Genomic DNA, 20100 nt, shown 5'->3' on the forward strand with positions numbered 1-20100 from the left:
ACAAGAAGCTAAAAACAGTAAAGTCAAAGTAACAATTAACGACCAATCATGGGGTTCTCCATAATGATTAAAAACTATGATTTCAATATACTTGTGTTTGAAATAAGAGAGATAATTGCAACCGGCTTAAACATTCTACCTCCGATACCATCAGATATGTTACTGATACGATCCAAGTATTCTTCTTGAGTATAAAGATGAATTTATAGCAAAAAGTTAAAATTTAGAACGGTAAATGCATTTGTAACCTTGAACTAGGTTTCAATGTGATACACAGCAAGAACCTCACTTCAAAAGACCGTATGCCTCTAATATCTTTGGCTAATAAGTAATATCACCAAACAGCTTATCTTTCATATAAGAGGGTAGAAAACTTCTATCAAGTGTCAAATGTCTATGTGTTGCGACGTGTCGTTATGGACAATTAAGTACATATATTTTGTCGATATCATATATATACGGTTACTGATGAGAAGCTGTAATAAGCAAAACTTAAAATTCAAAACATGACCTTGATCTTTGGCCGTGACCTCCTTTTTTTTAAGAGGACATTTTGTCGTTTTCTTTAACGACCGCGAAGGAGTAAAGACAACTCACGGCATCCAATAATATATTTCTTCATTCTTATTCTGAAAAAAAAAGATGATTCCTTTATATAAATCTTAGGAACTATTTCCTCCAATAAGAGAGAGTATTTCTTAGATCAATAGTAAAAGTTTAGTTTAAAGATAGGAGAGTATATTTACAACCAATATATCAAAATAAACCTTCACTAAATTAACATATATACGGATGATGCGTAAAGAGAGAAACAGAAAACCTTTCTTAGTCTTTGAAAGTAGAAATGTCGACAAAGTTGAATCTTGTACACAAATTAGTGTCTGCAGTATATAGACACCCATATAAATCTTCAAGTCGTATATATCCAGTAAATGTTTGAGATGCATTCCTTGAAACATAGTCATTTTCATCTTCGTCAATTGAAGTGTGTATGTCATGATAAGATACATGCTTAACTGTCTTTGTTAGATAAAAGATAAGCACTAAATTTAATTGGATCTATGTCTACCAGTTCACATTAAGCTTTTCCCTTTCTGACTGGAAATAGTCTTAAAAGACTACGATGTGAAGAGTTTGATCATCAAAAAAAAATTATAATTTTGAAAATAATCTGTTTTGGCATCACACTTTGCATTCAGAACTAGATCAATTTTATGAGAGATAGTATTGTTTTTTTTTATCCGAAACAAAATATGTGATTTTTCAAACGCAGCAGTTTTATATCTTCAAACATTTGGAATTCCAATGCATTTTGTATTTAACTGAACTATACAGGTGTTGCTCATTATTGCTCATCTTTACTCTACCAGTTAAGTTATTAATTAGTGGTAGATTTTATTCAAATTACTGAAAGGTAAATGCAAATCAAATTAAAACAATCATACTTTTTTGACGCCAAGTAATTAAATTAGTGTCACATTATAGCATCGAAATTGCTTGAATAGAATATTTAAGCTTTATCTGGTAATTTTTGCATGCATACCTGTAGTTAAGAAAATGTCGTTATTTCATGTCTGTCATATTTGTTTTTCGTAATTTGCTTTGTTATAAACTAGGCAGTAAATTATCTTAATTGAAGTGTTTCATATTTTTCATGTCGGGTCCTTTTAAAGCCGACCATACGGTATGTTTTGTTCTCATTGATGAAGGCCGTACGGTTGCCTTTTATTGCCTACATCAACTTTATTTGAACCTTGGTGGATAGTTGTCTCAGAAAAAAAAACATAACGTATGGTCGGCTAGAAATGGACCGGACATGACAAATATGAAACACTTCAATTGAGAAAACTGAAGTTTGCTTATATTCGATGTATTCTCTAGATCACATGCCCGTATCCATGTAGTCAGGCCTACGGTACTAGTGATCTTTCCTGCCTTGATTTTGACAACAGTACTTATATTTCGTTCGACACTTATATTCATGGATAAGACCATCCACGAAAACCACGAAAAAAGGTACCCCATGATTTAAAGTACTCTTAAAGTATTATTTCATATCCATGTCACTCTCAGTGTTGGGCACATATTGTTGATGTTCTCCATCTCTTTTCTATTGTCAAAAAGTTTCACATCTCGGGTGGTTTTTATTTCTAGAAAAATAAAAACTTTGACTATTTATGCTATATCAGATTAAGTTTTTTTTTAGTGGTCACTACTTGGGATGTCAAATCAAAAAACTCTCCATGCAAATGATTCAAATGTGAAAGGGTTAACAATTATAGAAGTAAGGACACGTGATATGATTGTCAATGATACTATAACCCAACAAAGTTCAAATGACGTGGATATAAGAAATTCTAGACAACCATTCAGCCTATATATTAAGTTTCAGGAATATACACATTTAAAAATGTTCATAGTTCATACGGATCCAAATGTGATCCATAGTTCATCATGTACATAGATGTGTAGATTCTACCACTGCATCGAAAGTGGATAAATATTGTATTATATGAGGTTTGGTGGTGGAATCTGTTTCTCTAATGATGTTTAAATAATATGCAGGCAAACGTATTCCTTCTTTCAAATGATCTGCAAACAGATGTGGTTTTTTTTTGTGACGTCGTCATGCATAGTGGCCCTTTTCATGTCATCACAATAGGCAATTCAGAGGAAAGCAAGAACACTCGACGTCATAATCGAATTTTGACCAGGCTGTTTACCTAACTGAACCTTTTAACTTGTTCCATTTGTTTATAGTTCCGTTATATCAACAAACTTAGGTAAGAGCCCAAACAGGCATAATTGGTTATTGAAAAACCACAACTGCAATAAATATCTTAAATGTAAATAATATGTTGGAAACACTTTTCCTTAGAACTAGGTTAAAATGTGGTACCATTTAAAAACTACGTTCGAAAGTAATAACGCTGCACCTTGTATCTTGAATAAATAACATATTTTGAAAGATTTGCTATATTCCTTTTGAGGTATGGTATGTTGAAAATTGGGCTCCTTTCTTTAAAGATAAATTTAAAATCATGATAACATTCACACCACTTTATTTCAGCAAGAAGCATTTGCAAAATGCGTATTTCATTATATTATATTTCATTTTGTAACCTAGATAACTTATTGAAGAGTCAAAAAATTATCATTGGGTACAATTTTCGACATAGGAGAGGTTCAATTTTCCTCTACGGAAAATTACTACGGAGTTTTATTTTATTTTATGTTCTCATTCGTTACAATAATTACTATGTGGAGACGTGTCACTAGTAAAACGCATACGCAGTGATGTATCGCGTAAATAATTAATATCCAAATCACAGATGGTCCGGTACGGATTCTTGCTGAACACCAGCTGAAATATCTCGAAGAGACGAATTATTTTCTTGCATTACAAATATATAGAAGATGTGGTGTGAGTGCAAATGAGACAACTCTCCATCCATTTATGCTCTCCGGATCCCTTTTCTATCAATCTGTAAACCAATAATAAAAGCTTTCATTAGTACCATGAGCTTTTATTTTGTTTATCAGACTTTTAAGATTAACTTTGTCAAAAGCTTAACGAAGCCTCTTTTAAAATTATAATACCAATTGTATCAGCAATCAAACCGGGTTTCAATATTACGGTAAAACATTACTTTTTGATAAGATCTGTTAGAGTACATAAAATCAAAGTCGAGTTCCTCCTGCATGTTATATTTCATTGCTTGTATTTCCTATCATGATTTCCTTAATAGATGATTGCTGCTCACAAGGAAGCTATTAAATCAAGAGTTCTGAATGGTGAAGTTGAAATCATCCCTTTGTAAATTTACGGACGCCATCACAAGTTGGTTGACCGTTATGAAATAACCGTTTCAAAGATGCTATAGGATATGTTCCTTATACGTTGTAACTACAATCCCCTTCCCTTTTCATGAATGTGACCTACCGAATCAGATTATTTACCGGATTTGTAACATGAGTAACACGATGCGTGACACATGAGGGGCATGATCTGCTTACGCTTCCGGAGCACCTGAAATCCCCCCCATTTTTTTGGGGGGTGAAGGGGAGTTCCTGTTAATTATTCCTAAGTTTTCTGTGTTAATCTATGTGTACCATTATTTTTCTGTTGTCTTTTTCAATTTTAGCCATGTCGTTGTCAGTTCATTTCTGTCTTTGAGTTTCACTGTCCTTCTGGTATCTTTCGCCCCTCTTTGATAAAGGTATCAGACTTCTCTATTCCTTACTTTAGTATTCTAAAATACTTGTTTTTAACAAGGAATGGATCTACATAACTTTTTGCCAATTTAATAACTGTACAATCAAATCGAGGAAAGTGAAAGACAAAACTCTCTACGGACTAACGTATAAACTAATATATAAAGCTCCAAATAATCTTTGTGAACAAAAGCTGTTAATATTTCTATGTCATTTGATCTTTTGTGCAGAGTTGTCTCATTGGCAATCATACCACATCTTCTTATAATTAGTTATAATAAATATAAAAAAAATTGATCAGATATTTTAAGAAGCCTGTAGAAAAAGAAGTTTTCAAACTAGTTCTGAAGAAACTTTGAGATTATGAAACACTGATGGATTGTACAGTGCATTAAGTTCCGACAGACAAATTACCTTATTTTCAATAAATGACAAATTTCTGTTTAAATTAAAATGTTTTACTTCATTGTTATATTATCAGATGCCCCTTGTGTTGCATAACTGCAGAACAAAAGCTGTTAATATTTGTATGTCGTTTGATCTTTTGTGCAGAGTTGTCGCATTGGCAATCATACCACATCTTCTTATAATTAGTTATAATAAGCTATAAAAAAAAATGATCAGATATTTTAAAAGCCTGTAGAAAAAGAAGTTTTCCAACCAGTTCTGAAGAAACTTTGAGATTATGAAACACTGATGGATTGTACAGTGCATTAAGTTCCGACAGACAAATTACCTTATTTTCAATAAATGACAAATTTCTGTTTAAATTAAAATGTTTTACTTCATTGTTATATTATCAGATGTCCCTTGTGTTGCATAACTATATTGTAACTATATTGCTCTTTTTTTACTTTTCGCACATTTATTAGAAAGTAAAGAGGAAAGGCCAAACCAATTTGAAACATCTGATGAATAATGAATATATTGAAAACTACAATATTGGCAAATTATAATGATTTATAGCAAAATAGGTTTAACAACTTGTTATTTCATTAATATTGTCATTTGAAACTCAGTGGAGAAATTTTGTTGAGCGGTTTTTAGTATTATAGTCATATCTTTAACAAATTATAAATATTTGAAATATAATTAGCTGTATAAATTTTTGTTATTAGTTTCGACTTCACTTTCATGTTGTTACGATTGTTCGTTTTTTTTTGTTTTTTTTTACTTAATGTATCCAAACTCATACGTCACCTTATTAAATTGATTATTTTGTTTGATTCATGTTCCTGCTAATATGTGTTAGTTTCGTATTCTTTGCATTTTCAAAAAAATAAATACGTAAGGCTCACGTTTGACATTATGAAAGCGAAATATTTTGTTTTAATACATATAATAAAGACTGGTGTATTGTGGTAAAATCTATAAATATACGTATTAAAATATTTTCTACTCAATTGATCTTTCCCATTAGCTATTTACAATCATTAAGAACTTAGCGTTATCTATTTTTGTATATCGTTATTAAGGTTACAAATTATCAATAAAAAATAGTATTATAAATACTATTTGAACCCCCAGATCATGGCAATCTACAGTTATGAACATCTCCCTGTAGGGAAAACGGTAGTTTTGTTTTAAAGGCAACAATATTAACAAAGGACTCATATGAACATAGTTTTCCATTGGTCAACATTTATATTATGAATAGACAAAATAGCAAATATTCATGAATTGATTTAACAACATGTGTTTACCATTACAACCTATGACAGTTCTACAACTATGACTTCCTTCTGTCATTTCTGTCAGGTACACAAAAGGTCAACTTAAAGCCTACGAAATGAATCTTCTTTCTGTCTTGAGGTCTTGAGGTCTTGAGGTCAACAATCATAGTTTTAAAAAGTTCAACATGTATGGCTCTGATTCATCTCCGGACAAGTTGAGAAGTCAATAAAAGTTAAAGGGTCGCTAGCCAACATTTGTTATTAAAAGTTCTTGAAATGATAAACATAAAGGCATGTACAAAATTTATCAAACGTCTGAAGTATGTTGTATACCTTCAACTTTAACATCGTACATTATTTTGGACTTTTTACCTTTTTTCGAGCGTCACTGATGAGACTTTTATAGACGAAACGCGCGTGTAGCGAAAATAAAATAAAAAAATGCAATCCTTGTATCTATGATGAGTTAATAAATTAAAAACATAAAACAAAACATCACAATATACGTATGGCAATGAAGCATAAACCAAATGAATAGAAAAATACACGAACATGAAGTCCTGTTTTAAATTAGTAGTAACTTGTTTACTATCACTATTTCAAATATACATACTCATTGCATAATTTCAACATAAACCATATAAATGTTTTTGTGCTATATGTGCCTTATGCAATGATTGTGAACACGTATTTTGCTCATTATAAAATTAATGTAGACATGAATCTGTACCAGCAACTTACATTGTCCTACAGTTTGTTCTCGAGATAAGTAACTCATTTGTTCGTCTCCCATACAAAAACAGATATTTCGATAAAAATGCAGGTTCATTCATCTTTTTTAAACTTTAATTTGTATTTAATGTGCCCACAACTTTAAATGGAGATAAACCGTTGTGTCACTTCAAATCGGACCATATGAGGTTTATACTCGTTTGGTTATGAACGGACCGGACCATATGAGTATTTACCATTTACGTATTTTTTTCAAATTACATTATAAACGTTCCAATATTACAAAAACTTTAAAAAAAAAACAATGCTGGTTACATGACAATTTGTTAATTTCATAATTCGAAAATTACGTAAAAATTAAATATTGATGCCATAGTTAGTTTTCATCGATAGTTACATTCTTGCATGCAGGCTTGGGGTGACATTTACTACCACACGGTATCATGACTTTGTTTGCATTTGAGAGTCTTGGTAGTGCACGATCCTTTTCAGTTACACCTTTTGTTTGGGAGTGAAAAGCTAGCCTTTTTGCAGCTGCGTACAGTGATACCGAGAGCTTTGGCCATTCTGATCTCTACGGTTTTTTTAAGAAGCTCTGACTAGATCTCAAATATCGCAAAATGACTGCAATACACCATATTCACAAGACATTTAAAATAAACTATGTTACTTTCCAGTAACAGTTCATTTAGAAAATTTAGGAATTTAATTATTTACGTCGACATATTGCCGTTCATCCGTAATAACAAATCGGCAATGGTCTTCGGTAATGACCATCGGTATAAAATGTGTTTATTATAAAATAAACTTTGTGAAGCTTTTAATTTTTGTTTACCTAATCTTTTTATCATAACATAATAATGAAATTACCTATATGATAGCGTCTTTTTAATGAACGGTCATACCATATGGAGATTTTAGAAGTATTAAAAGTAAGCTGTAACAGAATGTTAATTACCCCGACCATACGCGTATGGGCAGACCATATGAGTATATTCCGATATCGTTATGACCATACGCGTAGGGTCCAAATACTCATATGGTCTGGAACATATGCACAACAGGAGAACATTTCCTACCGACTTATTTATTTTGGTTCCTTTTGGAGTTCAAACGATAGCCCTTTTTTATTGTATTTTTGTCTTCTTAATTTATTTGTGAAATAACAACAATGGTACACTTCTATTGCTTCTAATTATTTGTTTTTGAAATTAGCAGGAATATTCAATTAGATTAAGTTCGAGAGTTATTCATACCCCCAATGAAAATCTAAGAAGCGAGGAAACTTAAAAACTGTCAGACGCTTTAAGAAATCTGCTTGATTGAAATTACGAATTTTAAGGTTAGTGATGAACTGCCCTTGAACACTCGGCCAGAGAGGTATCGGATCCTCCAACAACTCACATCCCCAACACAAAAACCGAAAGCAATAAGCTAGGACTCAATATAATTGCAAGTCACACGATAAAGATTTTAAAATACTTGTATTTAGCAGAATTTAGGAGACTGAAAATAAGGGAAATCTCATACAAACCTACGGATGTCAAATGAGGAACAAAACCAGCTTACCCTTCAATAACACCTTATATCTACACGAATTTTTGTGGTGTTGCTCAGAATATAGTTAACACATGGTTAACTTTTCTATGTTGTGTTTTGTTAACTGTTGGTATCTTTGGTCGTTTTTCGATCTGTGCCATGGAACTAAAAAAAAAACAGAAAATCATTAAGGGTTAGTGTGCATGTTTTACAGATATAAGTCATATGAAATTCGGCGGGAAATGATTCTCTCTTGACTTTTGATAAATTATACATTGGCAACATTTTTCAAAAACAATAAAAATAACAAGGATTTGATAGCCTTTTCAAATATGGATTTCTAAACTATATTGTAATGAAATATTGAAAAGAAAAATTGGGTATATTGGGATTTTTGTTAATGACAATATATGGATAAAACTAGGGGATTCCGATTATCTGGCAATAATTCAAAAACACGGGTAACTAACATCAATACAAAGGAAAATAGTGTATGCTATGACGTCAGTGTATTGTAGTTGTAGGACAGACTGGGACCCCCTGAACCATATGTTCGATTGATAGAACCAACATGTTTACATGAAAATCAATCAAACATTGACCCAAATAATTATAATCAAGATTGGCATTAGCACCCATAGACACCCACTTATAAGGGTGGAGCATAATATTCTTTTTGAGTTCATTAGCCAAAAGATTTTACGCATCCGTATATTATTATTTTAAATAGTTTATGTATTTTGAGTGCCTACATGATATATAAATGAAGACAAAATTATTCTACATTGCTCATCAGCGTGCCTAATTTTTTATCGACGAAATTAAATGTCCAATTAATTAAGATTGTAGTGATATGTATTATATTTCAATTACAATCATAGATGAATCATAACTATGTATATTTACTATTATGTATGTCCATATTAATCAAAATACTTCGTGACCGAATGGCTAATGGCTTTGGGAAAGAACATCCAACTGAAATGTTCATCTAATTTTAGTGTAGTAATATTTCAATTTAAATGTAGTTATATGCCAATTTAAATGTAGTAATAATGCGATCTAAAGCATACATATATTGTGACTATAGATGATTTCTATTTAGTTTTTCCCTATTTTATTGAAAGAATTTGCAACTGAATGACAAATGATTTTTGAAAATACCTTCTTTAATTTAACATGTTTAGAGAAACTAATTTTGACGAGTTTTGATGATTTTTAAGTCATTATTGAAACATTGTGTGAATTATTGAAATTTCATTTGTGTAGAATTGTTTTTCAATTAATTGTATTTTCATTACCTGACCATGGTTGTCATTCGTTATATGGAGAAAAATGATCATGAAAGAATATCTAAAGGTGGCTAATCATTGCGATAGTATCGTGTAAGATCTTGTATCGGATCGTGATCTATGATAAATTGTAATTCTACTTATAATCTGTGAAAAATCTGCTGTATTTTCAAAGCGCTCAACAAATCTGAAAAAAATATGTCTGTCAAAATGATTTACATGTTGCAATTAAACTGTGTAATAAGATAAAAAAAAATATACAGTTCTTTATGAAAAAACACAAAAGGCGCAACACAAGTCTATGAGATTAATTAAAAAAGAACGTTTTGAACCTATAACGGTCACATTTTGATCTCTGAAGTGTTGGATAGTGCAGTAAAATAAGGTTTGTTTTCGCTTGAAATCCCTCGTTTTGGTTTCGAAAACACAATTGTTGACCTTTTATAAAAATGTATCGTCAAAGATCGCACAATGCATTATCTTGATAGTGTAAGCCAATGAGTGACAAGACGAAAACAAAATGTTTTAATGTTTTCGTTATTTTTCCTGTAACACTATGGACATTTGCGCTGTAAAACTAAGTTGAATAAATCATTAATTCACTTTCCTGTCCTGTTACGCTACTGTTGGTTCATTTATTTTCGTGTGAATCAATTTTCGTGGATTGATGAAAACTTGCATTTTCGTTGGTATTTGATTTCTCGGTTAAACCAATCTTTGCAAACAAAGCCTATAGTAACATTGTAATTCGTTGAAGATTTGTAATCGTGGTTCACCTGCAACGAAACCACGAAAATTGGTATCCAACGAATAGTAAGAAATCCACAGCTATTCCATTCATTATTTTAAAGAGTTTTTGTTTAGAATCAAAAGCAACTAATTATGTAAAAAAAAACATGTTTACTACTACATTGATTTAATTATATCCAATATTGATATGATTGATAGTTAAAAAAAAATAGTGTGCTAATTTACAATTTCGAAAACGTAATTATTTGCTGTGAATAAATAGCATGATCATTGCGATATTATGTTAGAATCGATATATTTACAAATATGGATTAATTCTGATCCATTGGTTGATTTGTTTACTTTGTTTAACAGTTCCTTAGACCATGTTTAAATGTAACTATGTATACGATTAATTATTAGAAGAAAAAGAAAAAGAAGATAGATTGTGAAAAAAAGATAGTTGATCTTTAACACAGTGTATTGTGCATTGTCTTAGTTAGGCGGATCACTATCTTGACGTCAATATGTATTCATGTGCTTTCCAAAGTCAGGAGCCTGTAATTCAGTGGTTGTCGTTTGTTTATGGTTTACATTTTTGTTTTTCATTCTTTTTTTTTTGTACATAAATTAGGACGTTAGTTCTCTCGTTTGAGTTATTTTACATTACCATTTCGGGCCTTTTAAAGCTGACTATGCAGTATTGGTTTTGCTCATTGTTAAAGGCCGTACGGTGACCTATAGTTGTTAATTTCTGATGTTATTTTGGTATCTTGTGGAGAATTGTCTCATTGGAAATCATACCACATCTTCTGTTTTAATATATGTAGTCATAAACACAAAAAACTCAGACTCTTCAGTACACCCACTTAGCAAGGTGTGAATAAATTAAAACCTTTCAAACAAAAACCTGCAATGAACGCTAAGGAAGAAAATCAAATGTTGAATATCCATTGTATGTTTAAAAAACAGCAACCAAACAATCATATATATATATGACAAAAAAGCAGCTACCAAAAGATAAGAAAAGACCATTACGATCCTTAAAGGTCACTTTGCTTGCGTATGTATAATCTATATGCATTTTAACAAAGACATGGCAGGTATTTGGTTAGTTTGACCACCAAGTCGATCTCACCAGGTCGATCTGATCTATATTTGAAGTCGATTCGATCAATTTACAAAATAAATGATATCACGTAATGAAATCATAATTTATGATGATAAACGCTCAGTGAAGTAAATCTCCATTTATGAAAAGTTGACAAAGATTATAAACTATGGAACTAATGGTCGAGTTACGATCATCGTCACAGAATGTTGTACTCCTATTGACCCATATTTACATATATTAATTCCAGTAGATAATTGTTTTTGGAAGGAAAAGACAATAATTAGGCGAGTGACTTTAACCATAAAATTAAATTTTTAATGCACCTACCTAACACATGGCTAAATTATATATCATTTGAAAGCTACACATCTGTACTATCTGTTTTGCCCGGTCGTAAAAAAATCGTACGGTGCAATTTCCGTAAAATCAAGATCAAAGGTCAAGGACGAATAAGTACATATTTTCTAAGATTTCATCTTGATTGCATAGTATGACTTTTATACACTAAATTCATATATGAAACAATTTAAACTTTGAGCAGAGAGATTAACAGACATTAATCATGCATTTTAAAATATTTAAAGCGTTTTTTTTGCTAGACAGCACATGTTTCCTGAAATTCGAGCAAAAGTTAACAAAATGTGTGAAAACCCAAATTTTTCTATCTGATGCAACTGCTAATCACTTAAAACTAAGTAAAACCCTGTAATGACTATCAAAGAAGTTTTTGACATCATAAATTTTCTAAAATTATGCTTTCTTCTAAACAAACAGCAAATCATAACAACTCATACAGTTGCCCAAAATACCACCATCTGCGAAAAAAACAGCTTTTAAGCATTTCTTCCTATTTAAACATTGTATGTTGTCAATATAAGATTTATTCAACAAATATGAAAGAAATTGAAAAATTTATAAAGTAAAAAAATATGTGCGCAAATTATACTATTGCTTGAAATAAAGGGGGAGAAACTAAGAAATTGCAATCTGCATTTTAACTACCAGACTGAAATAATTTAAACATCTTTCGACTTTTCTGATTGTTTGATTTGTAGCTTTATTATAAATATTGATGTAATGAAAAGACCTTTTATTTATTAAATGTGAACCATAAAAAAGAAATTGAAGATTTAGACAAACATAAATAGAAAATAAAATGAAATTTCAAAGAAATAAAAAACTAGTAAAAACATTATAAAACATGACTTCTTGATTGCTTAAATTGCGTTGTTCATTGTTTAAATGCATTAATTCATCAAATGAGAATAATTTTGAAGAAAAAAAATCCATTATTACGCAACGATTCTAGTTACAACTAGACTTCCTGAATAGCTTGAATGACTAGTTCATTTTTCATACGAGGATGACTTCATGCAAGAGTTTCTGATGACGACTGAAAAGAAGCTAGCATTATCTTGAAACTTCACTTTCCACTATATAGATGATGTCATCTCACTGAATAGTGCCAAATTTGTGACAATGTTGGAATCGTATTTTCCATTCAAATTGAAAATAAAAGACTCAACAGATACAGTTACTCTATCACGTATCTAGAAATCGACGATGAGGGTTGGTTTAAAACAAGTTTTACGACAAAAGAGAAGAGCATAAATCAACCCATAACAACACTCCTTACTACCAAATTATAAAGTTTTCATTTCTATGTAGCAATATTATAGCAACGGCTGCATATCGATACTACTAAAGGAGGAGACCGATTTCAATGAAAATCCTCTGAAACAATAACAAGTCCGAAATATTTATGATATGACGTATAAATGTAGGGTTTTGTATTTCCTTAATTTGTCTTTACATGCTCAGTCGACGTACTACCCGCGAAATTAAATAAACCTTTTTTATTTAAACACTTGTCCAATTGTAACGCGATTTCGCGGAATCTTCTTGTGGAGTATATATCTCCAAGTTGATACAATATTTCAGAGCTTGCATTTACTTTCACGATTTTCGTGATAGTGCGTAACTGCTCACAATAAAGATATCAAATAAAGGCAACTATAGTTTACCGCTATTCAATAGTCATCAATCGATTTACTAGTAACTGAAACAAATCCGGGTCACAAACCAAAACCAAGGAAAATGCATCAACTATAAGAGGAACACAACGATATAACAGAAACACTGAACAGCTTCAAAAACAAACGCCAACATACAAAGAAACAGATTAATGGATACCAACTGTCATATGCCTGACTTGGTACAGGACATTTGAAGAAAAATGGTGGTTCGAATATGGTTTTAAACCAGAGTTCAAATGCAAAACTGAAATTATCCCTTAGAACATTTTATGGACGCCACTACTAGTTGGTTGACAATTATGAAATATCTATTTTGCCAGATGACGACTGATAAGTTCCAATCGACGTACCCAAAATACCGTCATCTCTGCCTTGATTGTCACCTACCGAATAAGGCTTGGCACCGAGTTAGGAATTTCATAGCCACAAGACGGGTGTCACACGTGGAACATGATCTGCTTTCCCTTTGGGAGCCCCTGAGTTCACCCCAAATATTTTTGGAGGGTTTGTGTTACTTAATCTGTAGTTTTATATGTTGGGTTTTGTATAGTGTTGCTTGTCTTGTTCGTTTTTTGCCGATTTTCATTACTGCAAGTTAATGTCTTCAAAGTAAAATAATACTATAGGGCCAATCAACATCTCAAACCATGAATCAAATAAACTTTATTAAAACAATGAACAAAATTAAATTAAAGTCCAAGAGACGAACAACAGTCCACAAAACACAGCACACCATGAAAACGATCACTGCCTAAAACAGCGAATGATCTTATGAGGTCAGGAAGGGTATTCAACTTTTTCATTTTTTTATTTCACAACTGCTTATAGTGTTTTACATACACAATGACCTGCATTTGTATTTTAAAAGCTTATGTTGAAAATGATCAAAGCATCTTTTATTCAAACAATTAAAGCGATTAAACTTCTAAACACATTTAATATGACTAACACGATTTTAAACTAAATAAGAAGCAGCAGAATTCTATTTAGTTCGTTTACATCCCGCTTTGGACAAGCAAGTGTTTCTTTACAAGGTTACTTATTTCAATGTTGCCTACGATTCAGTCGCAAAGTCATGTTTGCATTTAAACATGATTACAAAAAGTAAATAAGTTTGACTTCGTAAAAAACATATTTTTACCACAATTAGCTCGTATATATTCTTTTCGAACTTTAAATATCCCTTCTTTTATTATGGAAAATCATTCTGCTCCCTGATATTGACAATAAGCGATGTGCTATCTTAACATAGAATAACAAAATGATCACTATTTGCAGATGGCAGATTTTTGGGCAACTGCAAACACTTCAATACAAGGATGTTCTATGAACAATAATTAATAATTGCATCTTTAAATTACAAAACAAATATTCCTTGACCTAAAACATATACATTTATCTATTTTTTTAGCATACAAATATCGATTCCCCAAGATATATTTTGCTTTTGGAACAATTTTTCATTTTTTTAGGATTGATGATCAATTTCAATTTTTCGGGAAATATTGCGCATCTAACCTCTTATGTTTTGTTTGATTTGGAAATGATGTATCATGTTCCATAAAGTTTATATGATATTTTGGAAAATTTTATGGTACAAGAATAAGAAAATGGCTTTTTGTTTAGTAATCGCAAAAATTGGAATGTTTATTTATGACCTTTGACCTTGATTTAACAGAAAATGCACCGTACGATTTTTTTACGACCGGGAAAAACAGAAAGTACAGGTTATTAGCTTTTGAATGATATATAATACAGCCGTGTGTTAGGTGGGTGCATTAAAGTCGTTAACTAAGCGTCTTTTTGAAATAAGTCACTCGCCTAAATGTAAATTGATAAACAGAACAGAACTGAAACATTGCAAAGCAAAACGGAAAACTTTCTGTATTTTAAGGAACAATACAGGCGTGTTTCATTTTTACTTATATCAATATTATGTTTTTAACAAGGGATGTTCTATTCATTATATGAAATTTGTTTGTTAAAAAGATTTTTTCTTTCTAAATAAATTCGAATCAATCAAAGAATAAGGAGGAGTGAATTGCCGAGTAATGCTGCCTTGTTCTACCGTCAAACCATCAAATGATCATAGTATGGGGATTTGAATGTTTTTAATTTGTTTTTACTTGAAAAGATGGACAGTCCACATAACCAGATCCGTCAGTTTCCTTTTTGTCTTTGACAGAGAAGACCTATTAGTTTGATGTGTTTGAGCTTTTGATTTTACCATTTGATAAGGGACTTTCCTTTTTGAATTTTCCTCGGAGTTCAATTTTGTGATGTTACTTTTTAAGGGTAAAATTTCTTTTTCAAACTTTATTCTAATGCGAACCTGTCGGGGGAGTAGGATAGGTGGTGTGAACTGGCAGAAAGAAAATTATTAATTCTATTTGTTTCATTAACAATATCCAAACTTTATTTTAATTTAATTATTTATGCCAATGTAAGATATCAACACGGATGATTTGATAACTGCAAATCCCTAGAACATTTAAGTCAGGTTTTGGGTGTTATGTGTCATACCCTCCCATCCAGTTGACTGGCTAGTGATTACAATTGTAGAAAAATCTTCTTAATCATTGTTAATGTGAACATTGAAAAAACCAAAGCTATTTATGTTCGTAAGGCATCTTCCAGTAGATCAGATGTTTTGTTCAGACTCGGACAAAAGGAATTAGATTACGTAGAAAAGTATCGTTATTTAGGCCTTACACTGTCCGAAAACATCGACTATAAGGTGTCTGTTAATGAACTGTCAGCGGCAGTTAGCAGATCATTAGGATCGTTAACATCCAAATTCTTGCATATGGGAAATATGGACTTCGAAATATACACAAAGATATATGACAACACAGTTATCCCGGTTATGGATTATGCGTCTGGAATTAGCAACTGTGCTTCGATTCCTGCTGTCTTAGGGGATATGGGTTGGCTACCTGTATATATTCATACGCAGTGTAATGCGATACGCTTATGGTGTCGCCTCATGAAAATGCCAGACAATACACTTTGTCGTAAAGTGTTCTGTTGGGACATTGAAACCTCCACACGCTTCACAAATACCTGGTTGAACAATATCAAGACAGTTTTAAATACTTGTCATCTTATGCATTTGATCAACTACAGTGGCGAGAATATTTCTACAAACTACGTTTTAGAAACAGTCAAAAGTAAATGTGTAGATGACTGCAAAGATAGATGGATTAATGAAGTTAGAACAATGCCAAAACTGAGAACGAATAAAACTTTTAAGTCGGAATTCTCAACGGAATCATATGTAAAAAGACATTTATCAAGGGTGCAACGTTCAGCACTTGCAAGGATTCGTTCTGGAACTTTCCCACTAGAAATTGAACAAGGTCGTTGCAGAAACATTCCACCTAATCTACGTATATGTAAATTATGTAATTCAGGTTCGATTGAAAATGAAACACATTTCCTCATCTATTATGACCGTTATACTGATGCACGAAACAGACTGTTACGGGAGTTACCTTCTATTCACATTGATGAGCTACCTTCAAACGAAGCCATTACAGTACTCTTAAATGCTAATACCAAACTTGTAGCAAACTTTATTTTAGAATGTTCCAATATAAGACGTGAATTTATATAACTGTTTAATCTTTCTATAGTAAATATCGAAGTATACGCATGTCTACATTTTTTAAATGTTATAATTTTGACCTCATTTTCTTATATCTGTAATATTTAGAGTTAAAACATGATAGTGCACCATAAGGCTGCATCATTATGTCAATACTCAATGTACATTATATTGTAAATATTCAGGTTGCACTCTAATAAACTATTTATTCATTCATTCATTCATTCATGTAGACTTCTTAAACCACACAGCCAACGAGGTCCTAAATAGGATATGGGGAATTTTTCTACACTCCTATCCTGTTGACTGGCTAGTGATTACAGTCGTTACTACTTAGACAACTCGGCCACCGAGGCCACCAATAAAGATTTGGTGGTGATATGTCCTATCCTCCTAACCTAAGTTGAATGACTAGAAATTACAGTAGTATTCTACTTAGACCAATAAGGATTTGGAGGTTCAATATCCTACTGTCCTATCCAGATATTATCGATACTCCTTAATTTTAGCATTCATTTAAAGCACTCAATATGAGTCTTGTCCAGAAGATAAAGGGATTGAGGTAATGTAATATATATATAAAATAATAACAGTCGAGGTAGCAAGGCTTTAGAGACTATGTTTTCGACTTTTGTAATGTTTTAATGAAAAAGTACGATGAATTTACAAATATGAAAATAATCAAACAAGTTCAATTAGATGAAGTAAACGTGTGGATGTGATCGGAATGCTGAATTATTGGCATTTTCATTTCCGTTAAAAATGTATTATGCTAGTCAAAATATCCTCTTCATATATACATACCCTTGCACAGAAAAAAAACCGAATTGTCCAACAGAAGAGATACAATTATATGCAATATCTACAACTATTTTTTTGTAAACAGGAAAATTACTCTTATCTAAATATAATGATTTTTTTAATCTAGTTGGCTAATTGAACAGATATTTTTATGGGATGTTGTCTTATTAGTTCCAAAACTAATATTGATAATAATAAAGCTACTATCTGCTGTTGTTAGCGCAAATGGTGCAACTATAAATTATAATAGCCGTTGGATATACCAACAATTCAGTGAAATGTATACAAATATGTCATCCAATTATACATTTATAGATCAAATTAAAAAAAAAACCTTGTTCTGAGGACTTACAACACTCGTATACAATTTATAACAAAAAATACAATCCTCTCTGTTGGAATCAACATGAATTGCATTCAGAAAATGTAACTTTTTATTGATTAATTCCACATGTTACAAATGAACATATTTTAAGACAGTTACTTAACATTTTTGCTGGCGATATTGCAGATTGGTTCCATGTAAAATCCTATTAAAACGACATATACGTGGCAAATGGTACAAGAAAGATAACTCCGTATAAAATCAAGAGTATTTTTCAATTTATGACAAAAATCATTCTAAGTTGCTGTTAGCGATTTTGTTCACAGTTACTTTCCTTGTTTATATTTTCCCATCTATTATTCTCATGTTATGTTATTTCTTGCTATTGTAACATATTCACAAATTATAAGACAAACTTTGAATCCATATTTTTATCTTTATTTTCTCCTAAATAAAGGCCTGCTTTACAATTTACATAATATTACCATATATTTATTCCCGTACATTTACTTTCCTATTATTGACGTCAACTTTTGCCCAGCAATTGTTTATCGAGTTTTCAAGAGAGACGTTATTTTTATGTAGACGTTGGGATTGAGGAATAGGAAGATTTGTTGTTATATTATATTTTACAAAAGGAAAAAATGCATAACTCACTATTTTAGTGATCTCCGCATCAAGTTCTAACTATATATTTTGCTCTATTTATAGATCGAAGTTTCCCTGGTTAAATATAGCGCGATCAGCAATACAAACACATTAACCCTTTGAGCGCCGAGACGTTGTGTTTTCACATGGTTACGTTGCCATACATATTTCAATGACGTTACTAAAATGATACGTAACGTAACGTCAACAAATTACCTACAAGCACATGCACGCTATCCTCGTAAATCGATTAATTGAACATCTCATGCATTCGGGGAAATTTCTCACATCTCTGGCGACATTTGAATTAACTTGTCAATGAGTACACGTAGCGAACTTTGTGTATGTTCAGGTATTTTTGATTAATTTTCGGGATAAAATTCGAAGTTAATTTTATTTTATTTTCATCCTTTTCTAGAATACTTTTAAAATAAACCCGACAATATGGAAATGAATGAAGATTCTTATAGCATGATCAATATTATTAACAGTGAAAATGTATTGAAGAAGTATAGCTCAATTACTGTATTTTGATATTAACATGACCCGTACACAGGAGTTCCAAGTGAGAAGTAATTTTAATTTGGAACTGATTTGGAACTACTTGGAAGTATTTGGAAATACACGGAAGAACTTGGAATCCAAGTGACTTGGAAAATTCACCACTTGGAACCTATTCAGAAGCATTTGGAATCATTCGGAAATTTTATAAAATCATTCCGAGTCACTTGGAATTGACTTAGAATATTTTCTATGCAATTTGGACTTAGAAATTTCTTTGCATGTTGGACTTAGAAAATTTTCAGCAATCTGGAAAATTTCTAGGTGTTTGAAATATTTTGATATATATGCTTATCAGAAACCAGCATACAGCTATTAGTTTTAGGCCTGACATTGCTGATTTCTGGTTTAAGATATTGACTTAATATTTCTAAAAAGTTAACACCATGACAAGTTATAGATTAAGTTAGAATTTTGTTCCAATACAGTGAATTTTTAAAGGTAGGGGCCTAATTCTATTGCTAATAGAATGCTTTGAACTTTTTATACAAGATGTTTTAAGATTCGGTGTCATTGAATTCTTTGACAATTTACATTTTTAGCACTTGTTTAATTAGTACCCCCTGACATTGCACCTGATATTCAAAATAAAAAAAATACTCTTATGTATCATTCTTTATCACTTTTAGACTCCAAAGTCACCATCTCAACTTCGTTCGACAGAAAGATGTGAGCCTGTCCCAACTCAAGTTCTCTATAATGGATTTACAAAGGTAATCTAGTATATATTATGCATCATGACTGTTTATTCTTTCTTTAAACATAGCTTTTCATTTCAGTTCTAAATTTAACTTACATTAACAAAGTTTAAAATGCTACTCTCCAGTG

At 31.5% G+C, this 20100-nt stretch overlaps 1 long non-coding RNA gene across 2 annotated transcripts in view; it reads right to left on the bottom strand.

The window, feature by feature from the left end:
- Positions 1-3060: 3060 nt before the first annotated feature.
- Positions 3061-20100, bottom strand: part of LOC139481820 (uncharacterized) — a 53447-nt gene continuing 36407 nt past the window's right edge. Inside the window, exons 1-3 of one of the 2 annotated variants that reach the window (XR_011654700.1) lie at positions 9461-9642; positions 8190-8324; positions 3061-3485 (exon numbers count right to left, since the gene is read on the bottom strand). This is a non-coding gene — a long non-coding RNA (uncharacterized lncRNA). Of the gene's footprint in view, positions 3486-8189; positions 8325-9460; positions 9643-20100 lie in introns of those variants that run through there. The other variant, XR_011654699.1, reaches the window with a different exon arrangement.

Source organism: Mytilus edulis, chromosome 7 (assembly GCF_963676685.1).
Source record: "Mytilus edulis chromosome 7, xbMytEdul2.2, whole genome shotgun sequence".
NCBI lineage: Eukaryota > Metazoa > Mollusca > Bivalvia > Mytilida > Mytilidae > Mytilus > Mytilus edulis.